Consider the following 25,488-nt stretch of genomic DNA (forward strand, 5'->3'; position numbering starts at 1 on the left):
CACCTAGCTGCCCTGCAAACATATTATTTGTGATGAACACTCAAATGTCAAAACTTTCATGGGCACAACATATAGAAGATTACAAATCTGAGGCAACTTTTTTGTTTCAGCATCTTCAAGGACTACACAAATATGTATCAGCTTACAAAAATACTTAGTTCTATAAATAAAATTGCAAGTCTCTTCCAATAAAACTAACTTTTAAGAAATCAATTTAGAATGCTTTTTAGTAGTTATGATTTTAACAAATATGAACCAGCATAGAATATTTTAATGTGAATAAAAAGTGACACTCCATTCTACTTCCAAAATAATCATAAAGTAATCACTGTAACTTAACAAGGAGTTCAGGAGACACTAAAACTAGAAATTGGGCATGATACAAAATTTACATTTCAAACGGCTATCTTTTGACAACAGAATCTAAGTTTTGTTCCTCTTCCACTTGTTCCAAATGCATATTTTTATGTCAATGACTTATTCTCAGAAACATAATGAAAATGAAACTATTTAATTTACCAGGCACAGTAGTATTTAAATTGAAGTTTACAAAAACTTAATTTGACAAGGTATCCTCAACACTCTTGTAATCAGAGCTGTATATTTGCTACACTAAAAAGCTGCCTAACACTTTACATTATGATCTTTTGAAGGAACATTAATAGGGCTACTAGAGTGTGTCTGGCAAGGAGGAAGGGGAAGAGGGAAATTAGAGGGGAATAACAACCCAAAATATGATGGAAGTTACTGCAGATTAAATATTTTAAGGACCTGTCTGCCACAAATATCACTACTGAATAGGAAGGAGTATAAATGCATCTCTATTATAAGGATATGCAGTGTCCATAAGTATGCAAAGAAAGTATCAAATAACAGAAGCTTTTACTCTGGCATTAACATTTTTAAAAATATCTTGACAAATGAAATTTAATATAATTGGTTTGTTTTTTAATCCCATGTATTTTATTTATTTAAAACATAATTCTGGGAGATGGCTAAACAAATTGTGTAATATTACTGTTCTGTAAGACACATTATGCACTAATTGTACATATACAGCCTATATCAGATTGCTTGATATTTTGGGGTTGGAGGAGAGAAGACAATGAGGAAGAAAAATTTAGAACTCAAAATCTTAGAAAAATGAATACTGAAAACTATCATCACATCTAACTGAAAAAAATGAAATTATATTAAGTGAAAAAATAAAAGAAATGATATGTATGATGAATTTGATGAGGTTCGGCTCAGGGCTGGGAGTTATGGGAACCCCATTCTGGTTAGCGCAGGTGGTTTATAAATGAATTTACAAACCTGAAAAGTTAAACTGGCAAAAGAAGTTTATTATTAGAATTGCAAAGTCAGCTTTTGTAGGCCGACTTCCTTAGTGGCAGCATCCTGACAGAGAAGTAAAGATCTGGCAGAGAAATCCCAACAGAAAAGAGGGGTAAGTCCTGTTGGGGAAATAGGTGAGAGAGATAAAGAGAGAATAACGCTGAAAAGAAAATGTCTTTTCAGCAGGCAGAGAGTTGCAGCTATTCCAAGAGGAGAGAGAGAGGTTCCTTGGCATGATTCCTGTTTTTAGGTCCTCTGCAAGGGATTGAGCTGGAGGAGCTTGTTATATGTGTAGCTTTTGGTGGGGGCTGGGAGCAGTTTATGGCATCATTTAGTCAAAGAACAACATGATTCCAGATTTGATCATCTTGTTTCTGACATAGCCTTTATAGTTATCCTTAATTCTGTTGTACTTTGATACAGGATCAAATTGGTGAGGAGACTAGAGACCATTTCAGGATTGTTTAGCCTGGAGGAAAAAAGATTTTGGCCATAAATTCCTTCCTTCTCCACAGAACTGAGAGGTAGATTATCCCTTGTTCTCCTAAGTCTAGAGTCTTTATGTCTAAATCAAGAATCCATTTCGACTTTATCCTGCCACAGGGTGTTAGGTCTTGGTCAATGCCTAGTTTCTGACATAATGTTTTTCAATTTTCCCAGAAATTTTTGTCAAGTAGTGAGTTCTTATTCCAGAAGCTGAAATCTTTAGGCTTATCAAATATTAGATTCGTATAGTCACTGACTACTGTGTTTTGTGAACCTAACCTATTCCACTAATTAACTACTCTATTTCTTAGCCGGAACCAAATGGTTTTGACGACTGCTGCTTTAGTATAAATTCTTCTGAGATACTCATGACATTGGCCCAAAACCTCAATACATTTTTGGGGTAGAGCTCCTATTCCCCAACATTTGGTGGACTGTATGGGTAAAGTCCTAAAACTCCAATATATTTTTGGATTTCAGTACTTTTGCACTCCCAAACCCCATCAATGTCAAAGCATTAGAAACAAAATAGCTGCCCTTCAATTTATTAGACTGTGGTAATAAATGATGAATATAGAGAAAAAAAATTATACAATCTGATACAAAATGAAGATTCAAGAAAACAATACACATAATTCCAATAATCTAAATTGAAAGAAAACAGTGAGAATAATAATAGTAACATGTGGGCATTTATAGTAGCTTAAGATTTGCAAACCTCTGTAGATATAGTATCTCATTTGATCCTCAGAGCAATCTTATACCTTATAAAGTAGATGCTATTAACTCTCATTTTACCAATGAGGAAGATGAGTTTAAGAGAGGTTAAGTATATTATGTATCACATATTTAGTAAATATCTAAGATATGATCTTAACTCTGGTTTCCCTAACTCCAAGTTCAGTGCTATTACTCACTGTATCATCAAGCTTCACAATCAAAACAACAAAAAATTAATGTTGCAAAATTATAACAAGCAAACAGTTCCAAAGGAGAGAGAAAATACCCTTACCTCCACTCTTTTGCAGTCACATTAGTTCCATAGGAGTGGTATATTTCATATACTTTCAAATTTTTTCAATAGACATCAATTTTACTAAGTTTTTTTAACTTAAAAATATTACTTGTTATATAGGATGGTTCTCTGTGAACTGAGAGGAGAAAGAATAATGGGTGAAATTTTGAGAATATAAAAAAGCAAAACAAATCCAAAAAAATATATAATTTTTAAAAAAATTCAAATTGTGTTCCATTCTAAAGGAAGATTCCCCCCCCCAAAAAAAAAAAAAACAACAACACTACCTTTATTTTTTTTTTTAACATTCTGTATACATTTGTGTAAAGGGCTAGAACTGAGCAAATGCACTTGGATAATGGAGCACATGAGACTAATTGCCAATTGGATGGTTCCATATTAACTTGTTTGAAGGTTGACCCTCCCCAGCTGTTCTGTGCTGACTTGATTAGTGGGACAAAGAGGGGGAAGTGACGTGTGTGGGAGGAGTAGGAGGAGGAAGAAGAGGAAATTGAGACACTGACTTTGAGTCAGTCTCTCGTGGTGTTTGAGGGAGAAAGGTGTGTGTGAGATTGCTAGACCTAATCCCCTGACCTTGACCATAAAAGATCAAGAATAAAGCCGTTTAGTGATCCTGACTCTGGCTGATTCCTGGGAAGATAAGAGTTCCAGCACATTTGTATATTATAGTTTCCTCCTTCCCCTAGCCACCACCTCAGAACATCAGCTCTTTGAAGGTAGGGGACATTTTTCTTATAATCTCTATATCCCCAATGATAATAAAGACCAAAAGAGCTATTCTAAATAACCTACTCTTGAAATGTTTCCTAAAATTAAAAAACAAGTCAACATTGTCCTTTTCCTCAATGTACAAATTGTCTTCCATATTTATGGCCAAAGAGGAACTAGAAAACATTATGAAATGCAAAATAATTAATTTTGATTACATTAAATTAAAAACCAAACAAAACCAATGTAGTCAAGATTAAAAGGGAACCAGAAAGCTAGAGAAAAAAAAAATTATAGGCAGTGTTTCTGATAAAAGTCTCATTTCTAAAATATATAGAGAACTGATTCAAATTAATAAGAATACAAGCCATTCCTCAATTGATAAATGGTCAAAGGATATAAACAATTTTCAGATGAAGAAATTAAAGCTACTACTAGTCATGTGAAAAAATACTTTAAATCACCATTGATTAGAAAAATACAAATTAAAACAATTCTGAGGTACCACTACACACCTCAGATTGGCTAAAGTGATAGGAAAATGTTATGGGCCAGAACTCGGCACTTAAAACAAGGATTCTTACACCGTGCTAACTAAGTGGAATTGATAAGACAATGGTTATCTAATTTAGCATGGTGCTTCTCTAGTTCAGTATGACTGAATTAATCTTACAACAAATAATGGTTCCCTATTGATATAATGATTGGCTTATACTCAGTATACTGCATATAAACTGGGACAAACTCAGCCAGAGACAGACTCAGAAAGGCTTGGAGACAGACTCTGAAGGGGACTGGAACAGACTAGGGGAAGACAATGGCTGAAGGCTGGAGTACAAGCCCTTGGACTGAGACAGAGTTCAAAACAGAGACTGTCGTGGTGGTCCTTCTGCCTCCCCCACAGAAACCAAGACACATTCTGGAGGACCTCAAGAAAGTGAGGCCAGTCCCCAGGCAAGCAAACCAGACAGTGAAGGAGATAATAAAGAATTTGGACTTTATCCTTGGTTATTCGCATGGTGATTACTTTGCTGAAACAATGATTGGTCCAGAGACCTCCAGAAAATCAACCAGAACATTACAGGAAAAAATAATGATGAATGTTGGAGGGAATGTGGGAAAACTAGGATACTGACACATTGCTACTGGAGTTGTCAACTGATCCAACCATTCTGGAGAGCAATTTGGAACTAGGCTCAAAAAGTTATCAAACTGCATACTGTTTGATCCAGCAGTGTTTCTATTGGGATTATATCCTAAAGAGACATTAAAGAAGGGAAAGGGACCCACATATGCAAAAATGTTTGTGGCAGCCCTTTTTGTAGTGGCAAGAAACTGGAAACTGAATGGATGTTCCTCAAATGGGGAATGGCTAAGTTAGGCTATATGAATATTATGGAATATTATTGTTCTATAAGTAATGACAAGCAGGTGATTTCAGAAAAACCTGGAAAGACTCACCAGGACTTACACTAAGTGAAGTGAGAAGAACCAAGAGAACATTGTACACAGCAACAAGATCAACTGTGATGATGGAATTGACTCTTCAACAATGAGCTGATTCAAGGTAATTCTAATAAACTTTGGATGGAAAATGCCATCCACATCCAGAGGAAAAACTATGGAGACTGAATGTAGATCAAAGCATAGTATTTTAAACTTTTTGTTCTTTGTTTGCTTGGTTTTTTTTTCTTTCTCATGGTTTCTTCCCTTTTTATTTGATTTTTCTTGCACAAATATGGAAATATGTTTAAAAGAATTGCACATATTTTAATCTATATCAGATTGCTTGCTATCTTGGGGTGGGGGGGGAGATAAAAAGGGAAGGAGAAAAAATTGGAATACAAAGTTTTGCAAAAATGAATGTTATCTACACAAAAGTATCTATACATGTATTTGGAAAAATGAAATACTTAAAAAAAAAGAAAAAAGAAAAACAATTTTTTTAAATCCCCAAACAAAAAAGGTAGTCAAACAATATGTGGCTAAAATCAGAGTAAAAACATATGAAGGAAAAAAAAAATTGTCTTCCATTTTCATTACAGAAAGAGCTTGGATAACAATGTAGTCATTCATGTAACAATGAAATAGTAATTGAAGGATATATTCTTCTTCCCTAAATGTCAAAATTTGTATTGCCAATTATACTAATATGTAAAACACTTTGAAAATTTTAAGGCAGTATGTAAAGTTAGCTATTATTATTATTCCTTACTATTTCTAATTATAAAAATTACTAGTTATAACAGCTCAGTTTAAATAGATAGATTATTTCATTGATTCTTATAGCCCCTTCAGGAGTTAAACAAGCATTATTGACATCACTTTTTATATGAGAAAATAATCTCAGTGAAACAAAAGATTTAAGTAGGCAAGACTGAATTTGAACCAAGAAGTATTCTGATTCTAAATTTAATGTTCTATTCACACTACATTTTGTAGGTTCAAACAGAAGTGATCAGTAACTTCATATATTTTTAGAGAATTACAAAGTATTTTCCTCACAACCTTTCAAGTTATACTATGCAAACCATTAACAAGCATTTCTTAAGTGCCTACTATGTGCTGGGTAGTACTATGCAAGATGCAATAATAAAAAAAAAATAATAATGAAACAATCCTCAAAGAGCTTACTTACAGCCAACAGAGGCAATATGTACATAAAGAAATATATTTTTAAAATAGAGAATAGATACAAGGTAAAGGAGGGAAAGAGTGAAACACTAGTGGCTGGGGTAGTGAGGAGATTAGGAAAGGCTTCAGGTAGAAGGTAGTATTTAAGCTGAACCTGAAGTATTATTACCTCTATTTTAAATGAGGAAATAGGCTTAGAGAGTTGAAATGTCTTGCCAAGATATACATACCTAAAAAGTGCCAGAGCTAAATCAAATTCTCTGACTGCTGTTCCCTTATTTCTTCTTTTTCTTTTCCTTTTTTAAAAATTAATTTTATAATTATAACATTTTTTTGACAGTACATATGCATGGGTAATTTTTTTTTACAACATTACCCTTGTACTCCCTTCTGTTCCGAATTTTCCCCTCCTTCCCTCCACCCCTTCCCCTAGATGGCAGGCATTCTCATACATGTTAAATATGTTATAGTATATCCTAGATACAATATATGTGTACAGAACTGAATGTTTTTTGTTGCACAGGAAGAATTGGATTCAGAAGGTAAAAATAACCTGGGAAGAAAAACAAAAATGCAAACAGTTTACACCCATTTCCCAGTGTTCCTTTTCTGGGTATAGCTGATTCTGTCCATCATTGATCAATTTGGATCTGAATTAGATCTTCTCTTTGTTGAAGATATCCACTTCCATCAGAGTGCATCCATTATTTTTTCACTGAATTATAATAGAAGTTCACTGTAAGCTTTCTCAAGAAGGAAATAAGAAGGAAATGGCAGGCCTTTAACTATATACTATGCCTTTTACTCTTAACCAAAGTAGCCACTGTACTTATTCTATAGTGATCTTACATAAGAAATGTTTTCTATCTTACTGAATTATTCATATATCAAGTGCTTCACTGAGACATCTTTTGCTAAGTAAAAGTAGAAAGAATGGCAAAGTCTTTGGGTAAATGTTTGAGAAAATTAACTTAATGATTATCTATACCTATCTTATTTTACTACATATTTGCTAATTAAATATTTGTCCCCATGCTAGAACATTGACCATCTTGAAGATTTGTGAAGTATTTCCATATCCTAAACAATAGTACCTAATGCCTCTATAACAGTACAACTCTGATGCTTCATTGACATGGAGACAACGCTGTACTTTCAAAGTTTATTCCAGAAAATGACAAGCTGCAGTACATTCTAACAAGCTAAAAAAATTCAAAGAGACCCCAAACAAAATGTATCTATTGTCTAAAGGTGTAAAGTTAAATACAGAGACCCATCACCATTAGAATACTAAAGTAATCCAATCTTAATAATATCAGCTCACATTTCTGTAATGCTTTACAAATTACAAAGAACTTTTCCTGAAGACAAAGAATTCTAATATCATTATATCCATTTTACAGATGAGGAAACTGAAGCTTACAGCCTAAGTGACTTAACCAGATTTACATGGCTACTAAGTGACAATGCCTATCAGGCCCAAGTTCTCTGATTCCAAATCTAATTCTCTTTATATTATCACAGGTTACTTTCTTATAAAACAATTAGACCAAAGTGAGATAATGGATTATGTGCATTAGATCACAGGCATATTTTTTCATCTGTTACTATAATAAAAGCAGAACTTTTTCTAATTCTACAATAGAGTAAAAAAAAAAATTTAGATGAAAAAAACCAATGCTCTTATTTAAAAAAATTTCCAATGTAGGAATAAGTACTAAATAAAAATAACAAGAACATAAAAATACATGGTAATGTATTTTGTGTTGTTAGTTTCTATGTAAAGGGTTTTTTTGTTTTTGTTTTAAGGAAGAAATGAAACTATTTTATTTTAATCCATTCTTCACTGTACTCCAATGAGGAAAAAGTTACTGGATAGGTTCAACAATTTTAAAAATTATGCTAAAAGGTTATTTTAGGCACTCTTATAAAAAATAATGTAGAACTGACAAGAAAATACAGCTACTTACTACATTTCATGCCTCTTTTGTATGCACATTTAAACTCATGTAGCCTTGTACTCAAAACAACTTAGTTTAAAGTGAATTGAAATTTTATTATATGATACTTCAAAAAACTTAATCTTCAAAGAACAAAGAAAAAAAAAAGCTATATAATAATTTAGGTAGAAGAAGGAAGAAGAAAAAAACTAAAGAAGTAGCCATAAAATTTCAGAGTAGGAAAATTTTAGAGATCATCCAAACCAAACCTTTCAATTTCACAGTGAGAAACTGAGAAAACTGAGCGCCAAAGAAGAGGCCTTAAATCAAGTGAAGGGATTTGCCCACAACTAGACTGTGGTAAAGAAAGGACTAGAACCCAGGTCTGCTGATATCTAGTACACTATTCCTTCCACGACATCCAATAATTTCCTTGATGTTAATATTAACAAGTCTTTTATGCTAAAGGTTTATAGCCACATGCATTTATGACTGAAAAAATTTTCCAAAGACTTCAAGAGAATATTTACTTGAAAGAAAATATACATACATCCATATAATATAATAAATTAGGTAAATATAAACCACACTATAGGAGGTCAAAATGTTAAATAATGTGACAAAAGCAATATATCTTTTAAAAATATAAAACCAGTATTATCTTTAAATATTTTAAATTGGCAAATTTTTAAGAACTGTAGGAAAGCATTATACAAAGTTGAAATAAGACATGATCCTTGCTCTCAGAATTGACAAATATAACTGTGGATAAGAAATAACCATGAATATATGATATGTTTTCAAGAGGTACTTTGTAAAGAAATAGAAAAATGGTTATCGTCAAGTAGAATACAGTTTAGGAAAAGCTTCCTAGAAGAACAGACATTTGAGCTGGGCTATAAAAATGAATGAATTGAAATAAGACAGAATTTTTGAACAGATGCTTTTTATATTCTTTCTCCCTGTCATATAAGTTATCCTCATTCCCTCCTGTGACCTATTTTTTCATGGTACTCTTCCTCCTCAAAGTTTGCTTTATATAAATATAATGCTGGAAAACCATGCCTCTTTTTTACTTTGTAAAATGGATCTTATTTTAAAAGTCCCAAAAAGGATCTCTGCAAAAAAAAATCTAGTCCTTTTTTCAAGAAATCTTTAGTAAAAGTGAATAGTCATGCTTCTCAGTTTGTCTATTTATTCCAAATAATCATGTATTTTTCTTAAAGCAGTAGGGCATAGCGCATCTGACTAGAGCAGTAGGGCACTTGCAGTGGTAGAAGTTTAAGTTTATTTTCATAAATAGAAGGAGTGAAAAGGACACATATTCCTAAACAATGACTCAAGAACACAAGATTTATCATTCAAATTAAAAGCTTAGTATTTCTCATTTTTCATTCTGTTTGTTGATTCAGTGCTAATTTTCAAAAGAATTAACTGGTTTTAACCAAATTTGGTATACTATAATTGTCGAAGAAACAACTTAATTTGATTTATTGTAAAAGAAAATGGCCTCCAATAACAGTTTTCAAGTGGGTTTAAAAAAAAAAAAAAAAAAAAAAAAAGAGATCCAAAGAAGCAGCAAGGTTTTTTTCTCCAAAAAATGGCTAAATCAATTTGATATCTCTAAATTATGCAAACAGTCCAGCTGTTGCTTCCAAAAGACAGTCTCTTAAGAGGGGCAGGAATTTTAAACTCTTCTGCAACTATTTGAGTTAAAGATGGCAAAAATTTGGCATTACCAATACCCAGTGGAATTCTAATTGAACAACCTAAAAAAAAAAAAATAACATTTGGAGAATAAGAGAGGGAGTAAGTTAGAGTGGGAGAGTTTGTTCAATTAACTTGTATAGTGTTGTTTTTCCTATTTGCAAACTGCAGAAGGAAATCACCAATCTAGTAATTAAACCTTCTGTTTGTTTGTGGTAATAGCTACTATGGCAAAAGCAATTATATGATTTAGGAGTAAAGAGTCAAACAGTTGTAGGGTATTTTTTTCTTTCTCTTACAAATCAACAAAATGTTTTCTGGTTCTAGTGGATTTTTTTCTCCTTAATCAGAATGTGAATACCGTACTTTAAAACTTATCCAAGTGTTTCTATTTCTCTCATTCTCTGAAGGTATAATTGGCATCTGGAAGTGAGAAATATCAAAAGGACAGCTTAAAGTTGCATTAGTATCTACAAAAAAAAAAATTTTTTTTAATCAGAGGAAAACTTGCAAGATTTACAAAATGTTATTAACAATGATGATAGGATATAGAATTAATTATGCCCACAAAATCATGTATCTACTAAAGTTTTGCCTTTGAAAACAGAAAAACTGGCAGAAGTTTCCAGCATTTGAACATCTGATATAAATTCACATAGTTTTAAACTGATTTTTCTTAAGAGATAGTCATAGTATACAGAATAATTGCAGTTTAATTCTGATGAAGCTAACATTTCTGATTACCTTTAAAACTACATGTTCCAAACCAAGGTTGAAAATAATTCTTTCCCTGGGGAAACAGTTAATTAGAATGTAATTTCCACTGAATGCTGAAATGCAAGAAAAGCCACTTTGGTTTTTGTGCAACATAAATGAATGTACATAATGACTGATAATTCCTTATACTGAATGCAAGAAAAGTCACTTTAGTTTTTGTGTAACATAAATGAATATACATTATGATTCAAACAAAATTAAGAATTATCCCAAAGATCAATTCTGGCAGATTTCTAATTTCTTGCATAAGTGCTGAGCTTGGGAATAAAAAGCTGCCTGTCAGTAAAGATTGTTAGATAAACATTAAATACACTCTAAAATAATAATTTTTTTTGTACATCTTTTACCAATATCTCTTTATTTGACACTTTCCTTCCTGTGCATCTGTTCAGTATGGTTAGAAAGAGAAGGCAGAAGTCCTGCTAACTAGTGTCCATTCTTTTTTTTTTAGGCTGGGGTTAAGTGACTTGCCCAGGGTCACACAGCTAGGAAGTGTTAAGTATCTGAAACCACATTTGAACTGGGGTCCTCTTGAATTCAAGGGTGGTGCTCTATCCACTGCGCCACCTAGCTGTCCCACTAGTGTCCATTCTGTGAAGCTATGTGACACCAGGTTAGATGCTGAAATTCTTTGGCTTCAATCTATTCCTCTATAAAATAAAAACATTGGACTGGAAATCTAAAGGTCCCTTTCATTTTAATATTTTCTTCCTTCTCTGACAAAACCCTTTCTTCCCTCCCTTCACAGATCCCTATACTGGGCAATAAGTAACTAAACTACAAAATCTGAATATGGTACCCGAAAACCAATGTAGTGAAGAGATCTTAACATTTCATAGAGTTGCAGTTTCTACAGCTGGAGAGATTATCTAAACTATCATCTAGTTCAATCCTTCCTTCTTTTTACCCAAAAGGAAAACAAGAATCATAAAAGTTAAGCAATTTGCTCAGAAGCAAGAGATCCAGACTTCAAAACCACATCTTCTAACTTCAAAAACAAAAACACACTGTAACTCTAATATCAGATGCAATATAGAGTGATAAGAGACAGAATGGACCCAGAATCAGGAGACTTGGACTCAGTTCCCAGCTCTAAGATTTCATAGTTTTGTGAACCCATGCAAGTGACTTGATGTCTCTTGTTTCAGTCTTTTTATCTGATTGTTATGAAGAAAATACTTTGCAAACCTTAAAGTTCCATATAAATCAGTTAATATAAAAATAATATTTTCCTTTATACCACACATTCTTCTTTTGAACTACTTTCCTTGCAAATTGTGCTTTTCTCTCCAATACTAACTTCCTAACAAACACTACCATTGTCTCTTCTTTCTGAAGTAATTTAGCTAATTCCACTGAGAGCCCAGGTAGGAATCAGTGGGGAATATAATAAAGAATACCATTTAATATGTTTTATTGCATACCTTGTTAATGACTTTTTTAAAAGCCCACTTATTCTCCATGGCATACAATTTATTTTGTGATAAAATTATCTATTTTTCTGAAACCTCAAACAAAAAAGGGCCCAAGTTTCATACCATGTCAGGGTATTTAAATGCCTTAGTCCAGTTCTGAATTCCTTTTAAGTAATTTCTTTCTCACAAACATCCTCTTTAACCTTCTTTCCAGCTCTTCCAAATTTTGATCAGAGAACATAGAACATCAGAATTGGAAGGAAGTCAAACTGGGTGCATACCACTTAGTAACTGCTCAAAATGGAGCTGTAAGAAGGGGGAAGGGGGAGAAAAGGGAATGGAGGGAAGGTGAATCAGGGATTTGGGAGAGAAAAAAGCAAAAATTATATCAGGATGAATTTTAAGTGAAGACAGTGTCCAATCAACCATTCCATTCTACAGACCATTCTCAAAAGTCTTTCTTAAATTAGCCTTGGTGGGTAGGGGCAGCTAAGTGGTGCAATAGATAGAGTACCAACCCTGAAGTCAGAAGGACCTGAGTTCAATTTGATCTCAGACAGTTAATACTTCCTAGTATAGTGTGACCCTGAGCAAGTCACACTTTACCCCAATTGCCTCAGCAAAAAGAAAAAAAATTAGCCTTGGGCATAGAAATCTTCAAAGGCATGTCATTCAAACTTACATCCCACAGTATTAATTACTGCAGCTAAACTTAACAGTCGTTCAATTTAATCTTTATTAATAAATCAGGGAAATATAGCATCATTTGGTGGGAAAGTAATAATTTTGGAATCATGATTCCAACACAGGGTTTTGGGGAAAATGACTTGATGCATAATAAATTGTAGTTAAGCTATTCATTTTCATTTTATGTCTTTCTTTTCTTTTCTTTCTTCTTTTTTTTTTTTTTGGAAGTCCTCCTGACTTCAGGACTGATACTTTTATCTACTTACTATACCACCTAGTTGTCCCTATGTCTTAATTCTTTAGATATTTTCCTTCTCACAGAAAATTGTTGAATTTTGTTTTCTTTTTCATTCTTCCACTCTTTCATTTTATTAGATTGATTAAGTCAATTATACTTTAATCATCCAATTAACAAACATTTATTGGGCACTTATTCAGACACTTACTAACTAGCTGTTATGCCCCTGAGCAAATCACTTAACAGTGTTTGTCTCAGTTTCTCATTTTTAAAATGAGTGGAAAAGGAAATAGCAAACCATTCCAGTACCTTCACCACAAAAACCCCAGAAGGGGTCATGAAGAGTTGGACACAAATGAAAAATGACTGAACAGTATTTGCCAGGTACTATGTTAAGCATTGAGAACACACACAAAAAAAGGCAAAATCAGTTTCTGTATTCAAGGAGCTCATAATTCTAATAAAGGCAACAACCTGAAAATGAAAGATATACAGAGAATATGGAAATTTCCAAAGGCATTGAGGGGAAAGGGGAGAAAAAATACCAGGAAAGGTATCCAATAGAAGACAAAATTTTGAGCTGAATCTTAAGGAAGTCTTAAGGAAAACCAAGATGTGAAAATGAGGAAAAAGCATTCTGGGCAAGAAGGACAGAAAGCAAAAAAAGTGCATAGTCAAATAAGAACGTGTCTTGAGCAAAAGAACAGCAAGAAGGCTGGGTAGTAGAAGACATGGAGCCGAGTACAATGTAAAAACAACAGAAATATAAGATGGATGAAGGTTGTGAAGATTTTCAATTTCCAAAGAATTCAGCACTTGATCCCTGGAAATCATCAAAATGTAGGAGTAGAGGAGTGACACACTCAGATAATGCATTTTAGAAACTAACAGACTGGAGGAAGAAGAAACTTGAGGAAGGGACATTAACAAGAAGATTATTAAGCATATTTTCCACCATTTATTTTGTATTTTATCTTTATCCCATTACTTTAAGCAAACATTTTGTCTATACAATTAGTTTTGCTTACCATTACTTTGACTCTAGTCTGTTCCCGCAGTCTCTTCCTGAATCTCATTATTCCTGTTTACCTGCATTATCTCAAGTTCCTCGACTTGCTTAAATTCTTAATTTCTCTTTTTAGTTATCCTTTCTTCCCCTTCTTATGACCTCTTTCATGTCAAAAATCTTCCTTTCTCCTCCCCTCCAAACATTTATTTTAAGTAACATTCTTTAGCAGTAACCTTTTCCAAGAAGTTTTTCTTTCCCTGTTCTCTTTTTTTCCCACATAAAATACAAGCTATACCCTTATTTTTCCTTCATTTTCTCTATGTCTTTTATGAGACTAGAGTTTATAGAACATAAAATGGGAACTGCCTCTTTTATCCTATTTCTATATATCACAATCTTTCTTTTTTTTTCCAGCCATACCTCACTGTTAGGGGGGAAAATCAATATGCGTAAGAAATAAAGCTGAAGGAGGAATACAGAGAGGCTTGGAGAGACTTACATCAACTTATGCTGAGTGAAATGAATAGAACCAGAAGATCGCTGTACACTTCAATGTTGTATGAAGATGTATTCTGATGGAAGTGGATATCTTCAACATAAAGAAGATCCAACTCACTTCCAGTTGATCAATGATGGACAGAGACAACTACACCCAGAGAAAGAACACTGGGAATTGAATGTAAACTGTTAGCACTACTGTCTATCTACCCAGGTTACTTATACCTTTGGAATCTAATACTTAATGTGCAACAAGAAAATTGGATTTACACACATATATTGTATCTAGGTTATACTGTAACACATGTAAAATGTATGGGATTGCCTGTCATCGGGGGGAGGGAGTGGAGGGAGGGAGGGATAATTTGGAAAAATGAATCCAAGGGATAATGTTTAAAAAAAAATTTACTCATGCATATATACTGTCAAAAAAAATTATAAATAAATAAAATTTAAAAAAAAAAGAAAGAAAGAAAGCTGAATGGAAGCAGTGTCAAGTCACAGAAATCCCACAGAAATCTCAATTCACAAGGCTTTGTCCTTATCATGATCTCTTAATACTTTTTTTTAAAGAAAGCTTTTTCTTTTCTTTTTTTTTTACTTTATTTTTTATTAATTTTATAATTATAACTTTTTTTTGACAGTACATATGCATGGGTAATTTTTTACAACATTATCCCTTGCACTCATTTCTATTCCGAATTTTCCCCTCCTTCCCTCTACCCCCCTCCCTTAGATGGCAGGCAGTCTTATACGTGTCAAATATGTTATAGTATATCCTAGATACAATATATGTGTACAGAACCGAATTTCTTGTTGCACCGGAAGAATTAGATTCAGAAGGCAAAAATAACCTGGGAAGAAAAACAAAAATGCAAACAGTTTACACTCATTTCCCAGTGTTCCTTCTCTGGGTATAGATGATTCTGTCCATCATTGATCAACTGGAACTGAATTAGATCTTCTCTTTGTTGAAGATATCTACTTCCATCAGAATGTATCCTCATATAGTATTGTTATTGAAGTGTATAATGATCTCCTGGTTCTACTCATTTCACTCAGTATCAGTTCATGTAAGTCTCTCCAAACCTTTCTGTATTCCTCCTGCTGGTCATTTCTTACAGAGCAATAGTATTCCATAACCTTCATATACCATAATTTACCCAACCATTCTCCAATTGATGGGCATCTATTCATTTTCCAGTTTCTAGCCATTACAAAAAGAGCTGCCACAAACATTATGGCACATACAGGTCCCTTTCCCTTCTTTAGTATTTCTTTGGGATATAAGCCCAGTAGTAGCACTGCTGGATCAAAGAGTATGCACAGTTTTATAACTTTTGGGGCATAATTCCAGATTGCTCTCCAGAATGGCTGGATTCTTTCACAACTCTGCCAACAATGTATCAGTGTCCCAGTTTTCCTACAGCCCCTCCAACCTTCATCATTATTTTTTCCTGTCATCTTAGCCAATCTGACAGGTATGTAGTTGTATCTCAGAGTTGTCTTAATTTGTATTTCTCTGCTCAATAGTGATTTGGAACACTCTTTCATCATCTGAAAAGTGTCTGTTCATATCTTTTGACCATTTATCAATTTGAGAATGACTTGATTCCTTATAAATTAGAGTCAGTTCTCTATATATTTTGGAAATGAGGCCTTTATCAGAACCTTTGACTGTAAAAATATTTTCCCACTTTGTTACTTCCCTTCTAATCTTGTTTGCATTAGTTTTGTCTGTACAAAAGGAAAGCTTTTTATTTTCAAAACACATACATGGATAATTTGACAACACTGACCCTTGCATAGCCTTGTGCTTTAGATTTTCTCCTCCTTTTTTCCACCCCCTCCCCTAGATGGCAAGCAATTCAATATATGTTTAACATATTAAAATATGTTAAATTCAATATGTATAAACATATTTATACAATTCTTTTATTGCACAAGAGAAATCATATCAAAAAAAGAAAGTAAGTGACTAAAAAAAAATCAAAATGCAAGTGAACAACAACAAAAGAGTGAAAATGCTATGTTGTAAACCACACTCAGTTCCCACAGTACTCTCTCTGGGAATAGATGACTCTCTTCATTACTGAACAATTGGAAGTGGTTTGAGTCATCTCATTGTTGAAGAGAGCCACGTCCATCAGAATTGATCATCATATAGTCTTCTTATTGCCGTGTATAATGATCTCCTGGTTCTGCTCATTTCACTTAGCATCATTCCATGCAAGTCTCTCCAGGACTCTCTGAAATCATCCTGCTGGTCACATGATTTAGAGTACTTTCTCATATGATTAGAAAGTTTTAATTTCTTCATCTGAAAATTATCTGTTCATATCCTTTGACCATTTATCAACTGGAAAATGGCTTGGATTCTTATAAATTTGAGTCAATTCTCTATGTATTTTAGAAATGAGGCCTTTATCAGAACCCTTAAATGTAAAAATGATTTCCCAAATTATTGTTTCCCTTCTGATCACATGACCATTCTTCTCAGATTTAAAAATGAATACTAAAAATTGTTTTTACATTTAATTGAGAAAAAATAAAACATAACATAAAAAATAAATTTTAAAAATCATAACTATGCCCAAAAGGCTATAAAATTGTGCAAACCCTTTGATCCAAAAGTATCTCTACTGGATTTGCATCCCAGAGAGATAATAAAAGAGGAAAAAGGACCCATATGTGCAAAAGTGTTTATAGCAGCTCTTTTTGTAGCAACAAGGAACTGGAAATTGAAGATGGCCATTACCACTGGAGAATGGCTAAGTTATGGTATACGAAGGGAATAGAGTTCCCTCTATATGTTGAGCGGGCTGATATCAGAAAAACCTGGAGAAACATACATGAACTAATGCTGAGTGAAGGGTACAGAATCAAGAGAACATTGTACACAGCAACAAGAAGGTGATAATCAACTATCATGGATTTTGCTCTTTCCAACGGCGAGGCGATTCAAGACAATTCCAATACACTTGGGATAAAAAATGCCAGATGTATCAAGAGAGAAAACTATGGAGACTGAATGTAGATCAAAGCATAGTATTTTCACCCTTTTGTAGTTGTTGTTATAGTTTGTTTGCTTTTTTTTTTTCTCATGATTTTTTTTTCCTTTTGATCTAATTTTTCTTAAACAGCATGACAAACATGGAAATATGTTTAGGAGAATTGCAGATATTTAACAATATTGCTTGCTGTCTTAGGGGGGAAAGAGGAAGAAAAATTTGGAACACAAAATTTTGCAAAGGTAAATGTTGAAAGCTACCTTGGCATGTATTCAGAAAAATAAAATACCATAGGAAAAAAACATACTAGTTCTTGAGATCATGCTAGAACGGAATTCTGTCATTGATTCTATTTGTTATCTCTGTCAATAATTAATTTAACAAACATTTAAGCCAGGCTCTATGCTATGTGTTAGGCACTGTGCTATATATATATATACACTGATTCACCTGAGAATTTGATTAGCATACCATCTTTACCTTAAGGGGAAGATAAAAATGTCAAGCAGCATAGATCCCTAGAACATTCCACTAAGAGACCATCCAAGCGAATAGTGAAACTTTAATGATTTAGCCAATAAGATGACAGAAAGAGATAATGATGAATGTTGGAGGAGATATGGGAAAACTGGGACACTGATACATTGTTGGTGAAGTTGTGAACTGATCCAACCATTCTAAAGAATTAATTTGCCCAAAGTGTTATTAAATATGCAGTGTATCTACTGGGTCTGTATCCCAAAGAGATCTTAAAGGAGGGAAAGAGACCCACATGTGTAAAAATGTTTGTGGCAGTCCTTGTGTAGGGGCAAGAAACTGGAAACTACGTGGATACCCATCAGTCGGGGAATGGCTGAACAAGTTATATAAATGTTATGGAATATTACTGTTCTGTAAGAAATGATCATCAGGATGAATACAAAGAGGCATGGAGAGACTTTCATGGAACTGATGCTAAATGAAATGAGCAGAACCTGAAGATCATTGTACAATGCAATAACAAGATTAATGTGATGATCAATTTTGATGGATGTGGCTCTTTTCAACAAAAATTAAGACCAGTTCCAAAGATCTTGTGATGAAGAGTGCCATCTACACCCAAAGAGGACTATGGGAACTGAGTGTGGATCATAACATAGAATTTTCATCTTTTTTATAGTTATGTGCTTGCATTTTGGTTTTTTTTCTCATTTTTTTTCCTTTTGATCTGATTTTTCTTATACAGCATAATTGTGAAATATGTATGGAAGAATTGCACGTGTTTAATATATTGGATTACTTGCCATCTAGGATAGGGGGTGAGGAGAAGGGAGGAAAAAAACTGGAACACAAGGTTTTGCAAAGGTAAATGCTGAAAATTATCTTTGCATATGATTTGAAAATAAAAACCTTTAATTAAAAAAAATGATTTAGCCAGCTGCAATTCTATCTAAACGTACTAACATCAATAGTCTATATTTTTCCAATTTTTCCACAAAAATAGCAAGATTTTGTCACATGCTTTGCTAAAACTTATGTAAGGTATATCTATAATATTCATTTGATGATCTGAGTAGCCCTTTTAAAAAAAGTAAAATTCTCCATAATCTTCATAAGATATATGACCTTATCTTGTTAATATCATTCTTATAGCAATAATGCAAGAAATATCATCTAGCTTTTTTCCCATTACCCTTCCTCTCAGTTTTCTGAATGACAGTTCTGTAAATTCCCTCTTCAAGGGATAGTTTCCTCAGAATTCTAGCCTTTGTTTTTCAATGAGGTTGATATCTTTTTTTTTTTTCTTTTTTTTTTTTCCCCCTGAGGCTGGGGTTAAGTGACTTGCCCAGGGTTACACAGCTAGGAAGTGTTAAGTGTCTGAGATCATATTTGAACTAGGGTCCTCCTGAATTCAGAGCTGGTGCTCTACTGCGCCACCTAGCTGCCCCCAGGTTGATATCTTTTTATTGCAGATATATCCTTTTTTATATTCAACTCTATATCATTTAAAATTCCATCTGCCTGCCAATTCCAGATTTCTCTTTGGAAAATGATTAGGTAATATGACTTTATCAAAGAATCAAATTTCTCCATGACAAGAAAAAGTTCTATTTTTCAAAATAGATAATGGTGGGAAGGAGAATAATTATTTCTTATTTCCACCTCTCTTTTCACTTCTTGTGGTACATAATTTTTACATAGTCTAAATTGTTGTCTATTGATATATAAATTAATACTTTGTGGCTGCTTGAAAAATTTGTCCTTTACTATGAAGTTCACAACTTGAAAAGAACACTTCCAGGCAAGTTAAACTTAGAGTTCCTCTCTTCCAATTTTACCAAAATGAACTCATTACTAATCCTGATTAGCAATCCAATAATATTTAAAAGAATTACTCAGCAAAAGTCAAAAACAGTATAAGTAGTTTAAGATACCTATGATTTTAACATTTCCATCTAAAAGATAAGCTCTACATAGTATTTTCACCTTTTTATTGTTTGCCTCTTTTTTTCTTTCTCAAGGTTTTTTTTTCCCTTTTGATCTCATTTTTCTTGCACAGCATGACAAATATGTAAATATATTTAAAAGAATTACACATGTTTAACCTATATCAGATTACTTGCTATCTTAGAAAGAGTTGAAGTAGGGGAGAAAGGGAAAAAAAATTGAAACACAAGGTTTTGTAGAGGTGAATATTGAAAACTATTTTTGCAAGTATTTGGAAAAATAAAATATTATTGGGGGGAGGGGAGAAGATCAACTATACAGAGCAGCAAAATATCTACTGCTTAAGTTTGCCTGAGATGGGGTTTCAAATTAGATTACTGATTAAACACTTTTCCATGAGAATTTATAAGCACAATGGGGGAAATGGTAGCTTTTTTCCCTTTGTATTTAATAACTTTTTTTTCCATTAAAAAAACAATATCCAAAGCACAAAATTTCAATCCATGTGAGAGAAGTAATTTGGCAAAATTACCAAAAAAGTTTTTTAATAATAATAATGCTATTTATAGCATTTCTATAGCACTTTGTTTTCAAAACGTTTTACAAATATTTTATCTTCATAATAACCAGAGGAAAAGGGTATTATTATTATCACCCCTCTTTTACAGACAAGAAAACTAAATCAATACAGAGGTTAAATGATTTCCTCAGAGCCCCACAGCTAGTAAGTATCTGAAGTCATATATGAACTTGGTTCTTTCTGGCTCCAGATCCAGTTTTCTATCCACTGCACTAACTTGTCACTCTAATAAACAGCATATATTAGATCTGAGAATAGATAGAACAAGAGTTAGCATTGTGATATTTAAATTACAATTTGCAGTGCACTTATTTCTTAAATGGCTTTTCTTATCATTTTGATCCCCCTATTCACCTACATACAAACCTCAATAGTTTCTAGCTACAAACTAAGGATTGGGAACACCAGTCATCAATGTTATTTTGTGTGAAGAAACACTCTGGCTCTGTGATATAACCTTGAACAAATGATTTAATCGTTCTGTAAGTCAATTTCTTCATCTTAAAAATAAGAAATTGTATTAAATCTTTTAAAAGATCCCCTCCTGCTTTAAAATGTCATCATTCTAAAATCTAAATGTGTCTATGTGTGTGAGAGAAAGATGGGAAGGGTGGATATTTACTGAAAGGCAGACTTCAAAGATCAAACTGCAGTTCAGTTGTCCCATAGTTTGTAACTTCCATTTTCTTTAACAAGAAGAAAAAACTTACACTTATTTCCAATATGGAATGTGATATAGTAAAAAAAACACAACACTTGACATAGGATCTGAGTTCAAATAACAATGCCACCACTTACTTTATATTCCTGGATCCATTATTCAATACTGTTGCTTCACTTTTGTCATTTGTTTTTTAAAAATATGAATAACAAAATATGTATTACCTAACTCACTAGAATATTATGAAGATAAAACTTTAAAATGTATACAAAGGGCTTTGTAACCATAAAAGTTATATAAACATTTCAAAATTATACCTAAAAATCTCTGTGATTTAACATTGTCTAAAGACCACCATGAATAAACTTCAAATATAAAATTTCAGGAACACAAAAATGAAGTATATTAAAAATTTTTATACCAATTTTACCTGATGCCCACAACTTCTTGTTCTCAGTCCCCTAAAGCTTAATTCAAGCTAACAATCAGGCTACTGTTAAAAGAAACTTTTTAGGGAAAACCCTGAACCAATACATTTGTATCTTGATAAATTCCTTATTCTTTAATTAGAATTCAGAAAATATTCAATGCTAAAACAAAACCAGTAATCTAAACATGGGAATTTTTCTTCTTGCAGGGCCCAGACATCCAAAGAGGTTTTTACCATCACATTCCTTGTTTCCTGTCTGATATCCTCAGGGATCCAATTTGACAGCTCCTCTGCACAATTTCCCCTGCAAGACTACCCTGGCCTCTCTCTTGGCACATGTAAATGGCTGCTAGGTAATATTTCTTTTGGCAGCAACCTAGCATACTTTGTAAAAACAGACCTCCAATTGACCCCTCCCCCTCTTAAGAACACATGCTTTCCTTTTCTAGCATCTTATAAGAAAGAAACCCTGTTGTCTACTGCACTAAGCTAGATATTTTAAAGATATTAAAATGCTACCTATTTATCATCAAAAGTATCTTTAGATTTCTGGGGAATTAATACTCCCATAATTTTATTTTTATTTTGCAAAATACATAAGTATTTTTATTTCAATGAAACTCATCCTTACTTCTTTTCATTTATTTACCTGCAGAGTTTTTATAACATTTATTCAAGATTTAAATCTGGAACTGAAGACAAATAGATTCTTAAAAAGAAAAATCAAAAGCTAATAGAACCAAATAGTTTAAGTGGAAAAAGATAACAATGACTATAGAAAACAACTATTTTTACTAGAAAAGTTTAACACACACACTTTTTTTTATAATAGTTTTTTGGTTTTCAAAATACATGCAAAGATACTTTTTCAGCATTCACCCTTGGCAAAATCTTCTGTTCCTGATTTGTCTCCCTCCCTCCCCATCTCCCTTCTTCCCAATATAGCAAGTAATCCAATATAGGTTAAACTTGTGCAATTCTCCTAAACATATTTCTACATTTATCATGTTGCAGAAGAAAAATCAGATCAAAAGGGGAAAAGATGAGAAAAAAGCAAGCAAACAACAAAAAAGGTGAAGATACTATATTGAACATAAACACTTCTTCATATTCCTCTCAAGTGTAAATTTTTTTTTACACTTTAAATTAATGCATATCTACAATGACTTGCATAGTTGTCTGAGGAACATTAATATACCTCAGAGAACTTTAAGGGGTATTCATAAAGACTGATAGATTCAAAAGGAAATTGTTAAATAAGAGTCCTTTGTTCATCAAATATATTTTCTTCTCTGATACTGCCACTTGTCTGGCACGGACCCTCACCACCTTATACTTAAGACAACTAGAATACTCTGCTGATTAGGCTGCCTGGTGAGTCTGCCTGCCTTAAATTTCTCCCACTTCTAATCCTCCATTCAGTCAATAAAGGGCTTTTCTTACAAAGAGCTAGTCCAACCACATCATTGCCCTACTCAATAAATTCTAGTGTTTCCCTATTGCTTCTAGAATCAAATACAAAATCCTATGCTAGGTGTTCAAAGGGCTTTAAAACCCAACCCCTTCCTATCTTTCCCAGCACATATTCTCACATTCAATGACACTAGCCTTCTTGCTGATCCACAAATAAGACACTCTCAAGGTTTGTGGAATTTTCTCTGGCTGGCCCCCATGCCTGGAATACTCTGCTTCCTCATCTCTTTGACTACTGGTTTCTCTGGTTTCAAGTCCCAACTAAAATCCAATCTTCTACAGGAAAGCTTTCCCAACTCCTCGTTATTCTAGTGTCATTTATTTCCTGTTTCTACTATATTAGCTTTTTTTTGTACTTTTTTTTTTTGCTTGTTGTTTTCTCTATTAGATTATGTCTTTTTTTTTTTTTTTTTGTATTCCTAATGTTGAGGACAGTGCCTAGCATCGCTGAGTGTTTAATAAATATGTACCAACTGACAGATTTACTAATTGTTCTATGCAAAGCACTTGGCTAAGGCAAGAATCATATCTAACACAAATAGTTCCTATGCCATTTATCTTCTCAAAAAAAAAGAAGAAAAATATCCTACACTTTTAGTCCCACAAGAAAATGCAAGCTGATTAAATAACAAAAAGGATAGGACCAGAATTCTAATCTCAGCTGTACAAGACTAAGTAGCATTATTATCACGACTTTCAGGTTTGCATATCACTTTTCATAGCTTATCTACATAGCCTAGTACAGTGTAAAGAGCACTGAATCTGGTGTCAGAAAGACCTGAATTCAAATCCAGCTTCAGACACTAGCTATATGACCCTGGACAAATCATTTAACCTGTCTCTCGGGGTTCCTCATTTACTCCATAAGGTTGTTATGAAAATCAGTGAACAATGTATATTGCAAACTTTAAAGCACTATAAAAATGCTAGCTATTATGATTATTACTCATTTTCTCCTCATAACAATGCAGTAAGGCAAGTGCTATTAACCCTATTATACAGATGAAAAATAAAGCAAGATTAAATAACTTTACTGTGGCCACAAAGGTAATGAATATAAGGTCAGATTTTAGTTCAATTCTCTCTTGACCAGAGGTTCAGGTTCTTTCCACTACCCACCACACTGTAGTCACTAAGCAGATCATGTGCCCTTTCATGGTCTCACTTTCCTCATTTATAAATAACAGTTGATATTTTTTATAGTAATTCAGCTTTACCAAGCAATTTTCTCACAATCACCTAACCAAGTAGGTAGTACAATAGTATCCCATCTTTGCAAAGTACCAAAGTAAGATTCAGAGAGGTTAAGTGATTTGCCATGTATCACACACTGACAGAATCAGGACTCACATGTCGCACTCTTTCTACAACATTAATGTTATTTTTAGAGGACCAATATCCTAACCATTAACCCAGGCAAGTTAAGATAGTTTTTCCTTAAAAAAAAGTATCTTATCTTAAGACTTGACTGGCTCAGAGGACAAAATGCTCACATTTTTGATATCCTTATTAATCCTCTGAACACAAGTAGCCAAGAGGGTCTGCAGATCCATTCTGATACTTGGCTGGTATTCCACAATGAGTAACTCAAGGAAATCGGCTTAGCTAAATAGACTCTGGTGTCCTCGATACATATTCTTGTTGAATGCCTCTCTTCTGCTTTGATAGTAAATTTCCTTTTATTAACTATTGAAAGATCTGTGAATGTCTCATTTTATTGAATTCCTAATATAAATAGGATACTAGCATGTCTCAGACGTTCCTATTACAGCTGTTTTTTAATCCATAAAAGATGAAGCAGAAGAGGAAAAATAAGCTGAAGGGGTCAAGACTAATGACCTCTATAACTCTGTGACTTGTAAGAAATGAATCTGCCAAGATTATAAGATTCTCTACCCTACCGTATACTAATTCTATTTGATGTGACTTTTTCCAAATATAGAACTTTTTTTTTTCAACATGCTACAGAGGCTACAGGGATATTAAAAAAATGCCAGAAGCAAAGAGTCAGAAGTTGTACTATACAAAGATGCTTACCACTATGATACAGACCTGTACTTGAAAGAATACTAGACTGGATTCCTACAAATACCACCTAAATATGTTCTGCTTTCTTCAATAGTTAAAAGAACCTCTCCAACATGTAGTCCTAAGTGTGCTACCTATCTGGTAAATCTGACAAATGCAATAGGAGTTACATCACCACTACATCACTATCAACATGACAAAACAAGCAATAAAATCTCACTACTTGACAACACTGTAATGTAAAAGAGATGGATAACTATAAGACAGAATGCTGTCTACATTATCAAATACAGTAACTGAATTGTCTTTTGCAAAAAAGTTCAGTGTTGGAGCAGTGTGGCGAGGAGAGAGGTGCTAAATCTGCAAATAGCTAATGTAAAAATGTAAAAACAAAAACCATCAGAACTT

General features: G+C 33.3%; 1 protein-coding gene across 3 annotated transcripts in view; it reads right to left on the reverse strand.

Moving 5' to 3' along the window:
- The window catches only part of SCAI (suppressor of cancer cell invasion), a 215,273-nt gene that overhangs the window by 167,525 nt on the left and 22,260 nt on the right, over positions 1-25,488 (reverse strand). Inside the window, exon 1 of one of the 3 annotated variants that reach the window (XM_074293075.1) lies at positions 2,834-2,972. The exons of the other annotated variants lie outside the window; for them this stretch is intronic. The gene's annotated coding sequence lies outside the window, so the exon portion shown is untranslated. Of the gene's footprint in view, positions 1-2,833; positions 2,973-25,488 lie in introns of those variants that run through there. 3 annotated transcript variants of the gene reach the window in all.

Source organism: Sminthopsis crassicaudata, chromosome 2 (assembly GCF_048593235.1).
Source record: "Sminthopsis crassicaudata isolate SCR6 chromosome 2, ASM4859323v1, whole genome shotgun sequence".
NCBI classification, from domain to species: Eukaryota; Metazoa; Chordata; class Mammalia; order Dasyuromorphia; family Dasyuridae; genus Sminthopsis; species Sminthopsis crassicaudata.